The 8,985-nt window shown below is 30.8% G+C and overlaps 1 non-coding gene across 1 annotated transcript; it reads right to left on the bottom strand.

Moving 5' to 3' along the window:
* Positions 1 to 7,819: 7,819 nt before the first annotated feature.
* LOC121117948 (uncharacterized) lies at positions 7,820 to 8,376 on the bottom strand. Its single transcript, XR_011780468.1, has 2 exons — positions 8,231 to 8,376; positions 7,820 to 8,175 (listed from the first exon to the last, which is right to left on the bottom strand). It is a non-coding gene; the product is annotated as an uncharacterized protein (transcript).
* Positions 8,377 to 8,985: the final 609 nt, after the last annotated feature.

Genomic DNA, 8,985 nt, shown 5'->3' with positions numbered 1-8,985 from the left:
TTTTTAGCTCGCCCATTTGTTTGGAATGGGTAATCTGAAGAATGAATTTTCTTTTCCTAAGCTGTTTTCATTATTATTTAATTCAAAAGTAGTCTATTTCCTTTTCGACCACATTCAATTATATTCAAAACCTAATTGAACAGTCGTGTGTGCTCATATCCGACGGGGATTGGAGGATTTTTTACGAGTTCTAATTGTAAGTACTTGTTGGATTTGGTGTAGAATTGATGATTGAGATCGGAGTAAATCTTGCAATTATCCATTTTTTTCCTTCTTCCCCTTTTACCTCGTCACATTTGATTGTAGCTGATCTGATAAAATGTAATGACAGAAAAGCTGCAGTACATTCTTCAAATTTTTAGGGTTACCATGTCAATTTTCGGTCTCTTTTAATTTAACTTGCCGAAAAAACACAGGGTTTATCAATATTTATAGCCAAATGAATTGGAATCAAGGAATAATAATGGCTCAGGGAATGATATAGAAACACGTCGTTACTACTATTGTAACTGAATAAAAATCTTCTTGAACAACCAATATATTTCAAAATGATTACATGCTAAAAGATATTTATAATTATATATTACTTGGCATTAATTAACTAATCAATACACTGACTAATAATAAAATATATAGTTATGTGAACAGAGCCTCTTTTAAATCATAACTCAACTCTCTTCAGGATTTATTTTCAATCAAATAATCTGTAAGGCTCCTTGTTAAAGTCATATAATTTTTCAGTATCTCACAAACTTTCTTTGAAAAAATATATAAAAAAGAACCAAGATCAGAGGGTTGTTAGACAATTAAGTGTACATTCTGTTACAAACTGTTAAAGTGGGGACACCGAAAAATTGATAGTTCACTGCAAAATACAGTGTCAATTTGTATGTGATTGACGCAACGCCATGAAAAAGGCAAGATAAATATTTAGGTTTTACAAAATATAAAACTTTGGATATTCCGATCACTTACTTCTCGAAGGATCCATTCCCTACATATTATTTAATCTCTGTACAATTCATGTCTTCTCCATTTTTAGATCTCTTACAGAGTAGGCAAAAATCTTTTAGGACACCCCATCTATAAAAACAGCCCTGTTGTTTGTACAAATAGATAGACTCATTAAAATGAAAGCCATTTTTTTTCTATTGCAAATATTAACATTAACGACAAAAGTAATGAGAATATATAAAAACAAGAATTTGTTTTTCCTATATATTTTTAAAATATGATCTACATATAGTATAGACACAAATCCTCGTCTCCTAATCAATAATTAAGATCTAGGGCAATTTGAATAATGTGTATTATATGGAATTGTTAATATTTGCAAGGAGTGTTGTTAAGCCACTCGTATTTAACAACATTCCTACAATACTTCCTTTTATGGTATAACAATAATATTTATAAGATCATGGAGATAAGAAATTCAAATTTATCGCCGGTTATTTATTTAAAAATGGAACCTTTATGTTTGTGCTAACTCACAAACATAAAAATCTACACTTTATTTTTTTGAGAGCTGTGAATGTTTGTGCTTCTTTTATTCTAAGCAAAGACAATGAGTTATACTAATATCTGGAGTGCAACAAGCCTCAGTTAATCAACCTCATGTAGGAGAAAGAATAAGTAAGTGTAAGAAAAGATGGTTGACTTTGTAGAATATTACTCCCTTTTTATTTCATCAGCATCAGAGAATGAATGTGAAGTCACTTGCAACATTTAATATAACTTCCACGAAGACAACATTTTTAAAAATGTCAATTAAACTAGCAAAAATAAAGTTCAGATCGAACATTTTATTCATTAAAGTTGGGAATTATCTTTTTGGCAGAGGAATTGCAATATATATAGAGTGCGATAGGGAAATTATCCGCGTAACTAAATTTTTTCTGAGCTAATTAAAGTTTCAGGTGACATCTCAAGCCAGTTACCGGTACATATGTTGTTTTTCTTCTGCATTGATTTTATTTAATCAAAATTGGACAAAAAATGAGTGAACAAGAATCAAAAGATTTTGGATCTTCTTGACGCGGATGGTGATCCAAAAATAATTTCAGATATTGTCGGCTTGATCGTGAGGATAGTTTGGAACATCAAGGTGGCCCAAAGAGAATGGGAAGGGATTCAGAAGGAAGGCAGGAAGTGGAGGAAATGAGAGATTTCAACCTATTTTCCAACAAGTTATATTAAAATGAAACATTATATGAATATATTTTATTATCATTATTTCTGTAACTTGACCTTTTTTCGTATCTTTTTTACGAATTAGGGCATTTTATGTCATTATCTAATTTATTGAGAATTCAAATTAATAATACATTCATTACAATGTTTTTGTTGTTATACATTTTTAAATAAAGGTCAGAACCGTGACAGTTTACTTTTTAACATAATTTTTTTTATGTAAATGACAAACTTGCAGATAAATAAACTGAAAGAAACTTAATATTGACGAAGAAACAATCAATCCAAGAAAAATACACTCAAACACCTTTACAACATGGTCACAGAAGTGGTTTTGGTACAGAGCGGTGACATCCTCCCTATACACCAGCAAGAAAATAAAACGGAACATGGATGTCTTTTGTGTAAAGAAGCGGTAGAATCTTCGTTCCACCTATTTTATTTCTCTGTTGATAACTTTTCAATAATTGCCACAAAAAAATTTTAAAGAAATAAACAACTTTTAACACAGGAAATTGTTATTTCCAAAATTTTAACAACTGCAAAAAAGAATTGGAAAAAACTTTTGCTTTGATTTACATTTGACAACAAGCTTTTATTCAGGGAGTGATCACTACCTTACAACCCTGTAGTCAGAGGCCTGATACCAGTCATCATATATCAGGGGGGTTCGCAGGGGATGGGCTGGACGGGCTGTAGCTCCTAAAAAATTAAGGAATTTTTGCTTTTCACTAGAAAATTTAATTAAATTTTTCAATTTTTTTCCCCTCAATATTTAATTTTCTGTAAATAGCTATAGATTTTTGATTTAAAAAAACTTCAAATTTCAAATAACTTTTTAAAATCAATTACATTTATTCCTAAATACAGCAATATGGTCAAGAACAACAATGGTCTCTAAGGGGGTCTTAGCTTCAAGTGGCGAGCAAATAGTTTATATAACATCAGTTTTTTCGGGTTAAGAATTAGGTATGCTCCAACCATTCCAACATGTTGAAGTCCAATTGATAAGTCGTTTGAAATACTGAACATATTCATTTAATTTTTCATTTCTTAGCTTTACAAATTACTTGGATGACGAAAAATGAGGATTCTGCATGGAATTTGAAATATGATAGGAAGAAGACGGATTTTATTTCTACTCATAATTAGTATATTTGTTTATGTATAAAAATGTCTCATTATTTTTGTATATTTATAATTTACATTTGTCCCTAATGTAATTTGTTGAATCCATTCGTAATAATTAAATTTAACAGCTTCAATTTCATTTCATTTGTTGAATCAATTTCTAATATTTAGTGTCGTTTGTTATTATTAATTTGTTTCACTTTCTGTGTATAGCTACTATTAAAATGTCTAATTAATATTTTTCGTTATATTTAATCGTTTTATACTTGTGTTTTTTATTTTATCCATACTTTTTTAACTTAATATCACAAATATACGTTATAATACTTTAATTTATAAATTTACTAGTAATTAATAATAAAAAAAAACATTTATTGCTACACATCATATACAACATACAATCAGGACGGGTACATGTAAAAATAACTTTAACTTTTGGTGCCCTCGCCATAGCTTGCCGATTAGGTATCCTACTGCAGTCCGTCTTGAATGTGTTCTAGGGATGGTGCATTGTTTAGCAAGCCCCCGATACCAGAATTCATTAAAGAACTGGAGGGGCTGGAGACGGGTTAAGTGATAATCATAAGTTTTTGACTACTCATTGTATGATATATCATATTAGTGACTTTTATTAATATTTGTTAATAAATCTAATATATAGAAGTTTGGAAGATTCGTCATGAGTTTTAAGAAGTAAAAATCCTGTATTCCTCAATTTGAAAATCTCAACTACTTTTTATATTGGCTCTTCTGTTGTAATATTCAAAGCATTAGTAAGCGCTGCTCTTTAGAGTGCTCTCAAAATTCTTGAGCGAGAGCGGGAGCGTGCACGCCATTTTAGAAGAGCGAAAAAATCGCTCAAATTTTCGCTCATTTCTTTAAATTTTTATTACTTTTTCAGTTTTCTGCAACTTATGAGATAACATCGAAAAATTTGAGAGTTAAATAATAATTTGAAAGATTACAAGAAAAGACGGTTAAAGTTATGTCTCCTCCAGAAAAGCTAGAATATTTTTTTTATGCTGTATCTGTGGCTCTCTGCTGTCTTCGGTTGACAAGTTTGCCTCTCATGTAGGTGGTCACTCGATGAAGACTCAGAGATACTGTCATCTCCTCCCTGTGTGGGAATTACGTTGAAATATAAATCCTTCCTTATTGTACAACGAATTTCGCCAACGGAAATACTATTTGTTAATATTTTTATGCTGTAAATTGACATAAGATCTCAAAATCTCACGTAAGCCAAAGTTAAAAAACTTAAGAACCCTGTGTTTAATTTTAAACATATTCTCAAGCTTAATTATCAGGAAATTGCACGATACCTCGTAATTACATGCCCCCTAAGACAGTGGTTCCCAAACTTTTCGTGCCCAATGAGCACCAAAAGACATTTATATTTCTTGATACACCTATTTTAATTAAACCAATCATCTCATCTATTTTTTAAAGGTTTGGAATGCTTTAGTGATTCTCCAGAATTACAAGAATAAAAAAAAGAAAAAAGTCTTAGTGGATGAGGTTAACCTTCTCGTCCACACTGAGATTGCTTGTGAAAATCCTTAGGATTTAATAGAAATGGAGTAAACATCAAGCTTCTTTTCAATGAATAAAAAATATAAAAAAAATCAAATCGCCGCTGGAATTGTGGAAAATTTTATGACTTTAGAAGACAACTCTTTAAACTTTTGAGACTCTTTCCCAAAAATTCAAAAAATAATTCTACAAAATAATACAACACTGCCGTCCTCAGATGCCGTTGAGAGAGTATTTTCAAAAGGCTGTCAAATATTTAAAGATAAATGCCAAAGTTTAAAGGACGAAAATTTTGAAAAAAAAAATTACTTTTTTTATTAATCATTTTGTGGATATTTTTATTTTAAATATAAGTTCAGATCGTTAAGTTTTATTTATTCTTGTACCTTATTTGTCTTTATTTCTTGGGAGTCATTTTTGTAATTTATTTGTAATCATAAAGTAAGTACGTTATATAATGCCAATTAACGGAGAGGGAATATTTTGCGGAAGTTTAGAAGTGTTTCATGGATCCCTGTAGAAATACTGGATGTTTATTACTTAAATTGGGAAAATCAATTTCATGTCATTTATATTTAGTGTAGATAAGTTGTTAATCTTTCACACATTTTTTTTCAATCCGTTGCTTTTTTTAATCGCACTATTCAATATAAAATAAGTCATTTCCAGATAGCTTTCAAAATTATTTATTTTGTATAATAGATTAAATAAAAGTTACAATGGACATATCAAAAATTATTTTCTAGTGTTTAATAAATTTTTCAAAAAAATCTAGTAATGCGACGTACACCAATTTTAACCCGGCCCTGAGCACCTTTAATCTTTATTTCTGCTCAATATGAAAGTACTTTGTCTTAATTTTTAACTTATCCTTTTTTTTCAATAACTATCATTAGTTGTATTAATATACTGGAATTTCTTATAATACAATTGCAGGTATTTAAAAATATCATCTTTTGCATAGTACTGTTGTCTGTAATTCATGAAAATTTCATTCAATTTTCTTGATGTTTAAGAAAGTTGTGTTGTTTTATTGAAATCATATTTTATTTTATCACGGATTTTGTTGTAGGTTCTAACATTAACAGATTTAACACTACGAAAAAATGGCGTGAAATGCTGATGATAAATTGGTCATAATTTCCTTAATATTGAAGCTAGAAACATGATTTTGGTATAAAAATGTCTATTTTACCATGATCTATTTGATAAAACTAGTTTAAAGGGGGGGGGGGAATTGAATTGGATATTTTTTGTAACATACATACATAAAGAGTTGTCAAGTTCAAATACAAGTGAAAAAATAAGTGCGGCTCATTTTTCATTGAGTGGGAGCGGGAGTGCGCTCACAAAATTAGAAAACTGAGCTGGCGCGGGAGTGCGCTCAGGATTTCTTTAGCGGACTAACGCTCTTGTAATATTAAATATAAAAGATCGTCATTTTTATACCATCATCACGTGATATTCTATCATCCAAAACCGTAACTTTTAATCAAGTGTACCATATGGCTCGCTCCTACTTTTTACACACACTTGCTCGATGCCCAGCCCTAGTCATACCTGAGCCATATTTAATCGAAAACATGTAAGCAAAGGCTCTAGCACGTTTGCTAAATTTAAAGGCCTTATTTTTTTATTTGGGTATATGTTTGACTATTTAAATCTAATAAATACTTTTTTCTCCTAAAAATTTGTTGACAAATGGGCTTTTGATGTTATGTTATGTCATCGTAATAATTTTCAGTTCTTTTACCCCATTTGTAGCGAGCGCTTGAGCCTTTATTTACAGGTTTCTAGTATAATATGCCTGTTCTATGACTCTCAGCTAAAGTTGGATACAATTTGAGCAGCCAGTATTCAAAAATAAAAGAAATCGATTAATGACATGAACTTTCTTAAAAATGTTTAGAGAAGGAAGAGCTAAGCTGTTGAGACATTTGATTAGATGAGCTGCAAGCAGCTGTGAGATAAAGGAAAAAAACAACAAAATTCCCACACTGTAGTAAGCAAGAACATTGGAAGAAATTACTCTCATGTGGATCCTCAATTTTATTGTTTGGTATGAGTAGGATCCGAGATGAGCGTTCTCTGTACCGCCATTCGGACTAAGCTGGGTCCTATGCCAAGGAGTTAAAACAAAGTCATTGAAAAACGTCTTTTTTTAGGCCTGACACTTCAGAGAATACTCCTATCGATATTTCTACCCTCCAATTATTTATTCATAAAATACTACACCTAATACAGCAAATAAATTAAAATTGAGTCCAACAAGGACTTACACCTGCAACTTCCCTTTACTATCTGTCTTTCATGAGCAGACTTACTAGTGATTACTTAATATTTATAGTTTCTCTCTTCAAGAATGAATTAATAATGGAATCAGATATTGAAATCAAAAAATAAACCCTTTCAGACTACCTACTAAACAAAAATCTGGGACGCGTTAAGGCCAAGTTTTATGTAACTCTACAAATAGCTCATGAGGGGATTTACTAACGACCCTCAAAGAGCCGTATCTAATGGAACACAAATATATTATATTACGCGGTTACATCACAAAAGTGCTAAAGATTACCAACTCGTAGAAACTTGTTTTGTAACTGTTGGAGCCAGAAGTGATAGTTTGAGATTCAAATCTTGCACAAAACGTACTTTCAAAGTGTGTATGCACTCTAAATATCTTATCAAACTCACTTAAATCTATTGACTCACTATTCATCATCGTATTTGTCTTATCGTAGTACATATTTTTCAAAAGAACTATGTACTATGATAAGGATTTATCCAAAAAGAGTTAAGGATGAAATATTACAAGTAACTCACAATCTACTTACTTGACTATCAACAAGTCATGTAAATGTATTATTTATAAAGGTTGTCTGTCGTGGCACCAGAGCCAATAATGTTTTCAATAGTAAAATTTATTGACCTTATTAATGGTAATAACAAAACCGAGATACCGGCATTGGCTTCAATCATATTTTAATCGCATTATATTATTGAATTGAGAAAATATTTCAATTGACAAATCGGGGACAACACTTTATGGAAAAGTAGTATTTATGGGGATATGAGATTGATTATTTACATAACACTGTCATCAAAGACACAAGCATGATCTCCTTGGGCACTACATAAGAAAAACGGGGCACAACAGGTTCCATCAGAGCAGCAGACACCATTTTGATGTGGACAGCACTTGTACTTTTCTTCAGAAGAGGAAGTTATGGGACAACATATAGTATTATCACTGCAAAGAGATCCATTGGGACATTCTACGAGTCCAGAGAAGGGATGAATGAATTCAATATATGGGATATTCTGAAAAAGAGAAAGAATTGTAGGATTGAGATACATACGACTCCAAATGTCCAACCTTATTAGCATCACATGATTCTACGGCCAAATGAGAGCCTGATAACAACAACAAGAAATATAAATAAAGTTCCTCCCAGTTCGTTATGGTCATTTTTAACCCAATAACGTTTCAAAGCACTCTGATTCTAAATTACACATAACATATTTTTATCATCAATGTCAATATTATAACTAAGTCAACATTACAGTGCGCTACAAAAAAAAACAAAAAACGAAACTCCTTCTCAGATCTTTTATTTTTAAATACCAATGTGTCATTTTTGGGATGTAATCAGGGGCGTCCGCAGGACTGGGCTGGAGGGGCTGTACCTCCTTCCAAATTAAGGAATCTTTTTTTTGATACAAGAAGATGTAATATTTAATTTTTTTTTTCAAAGAAATCAATAATTAAAAATTTAATTTATTTTCTCAAAGAAATCAATAATTAAAAATTTAATTTATTTTTCAAAAATTTAATATTTTAAACTTTTTTCCAAAGAATTTAATTTCTTTGTGAAAAGCTATGGATTTTTGAAATTTTTTTCCAACAAGCTCTTCAGCTATATACAATTAATGGTTTGAAATTTTTTCAGATGCCGTGTCTGAAATGAGAATATGGATTCTGGATTTAAACAAATTCAAATCATTAAATGGAGCATCTAAGGCTGTAGGAGCAGAGATCCATGCTTTCAAATATATTTGTTCAATAAAGTTACAAATATCCCACAATCCTCTTTAGAAATTAATTTAAATTGTAACTTTAATAACCTAATT

Source organism: Lepeophtheirus salmonis, chromosome 5, assembly GCF_016086655.4.
Source record: "Lepeophtheirus salmonis chromosome 5, UVic_Lsal_1.4, whole genome shotgun sequence".
Taxonomy (NCBI): Eukaryota; Metazoa; Arthropoda; class Copepoda; order Siphonostomatoida; family Caligidae; genus Lepeophtheirus; species Lepeophtheirus salmonis.
Note: the sequence above shows the minus strand (reverse complement) of the source record. Positions and strands in the feature narration are given on the sequence as shown.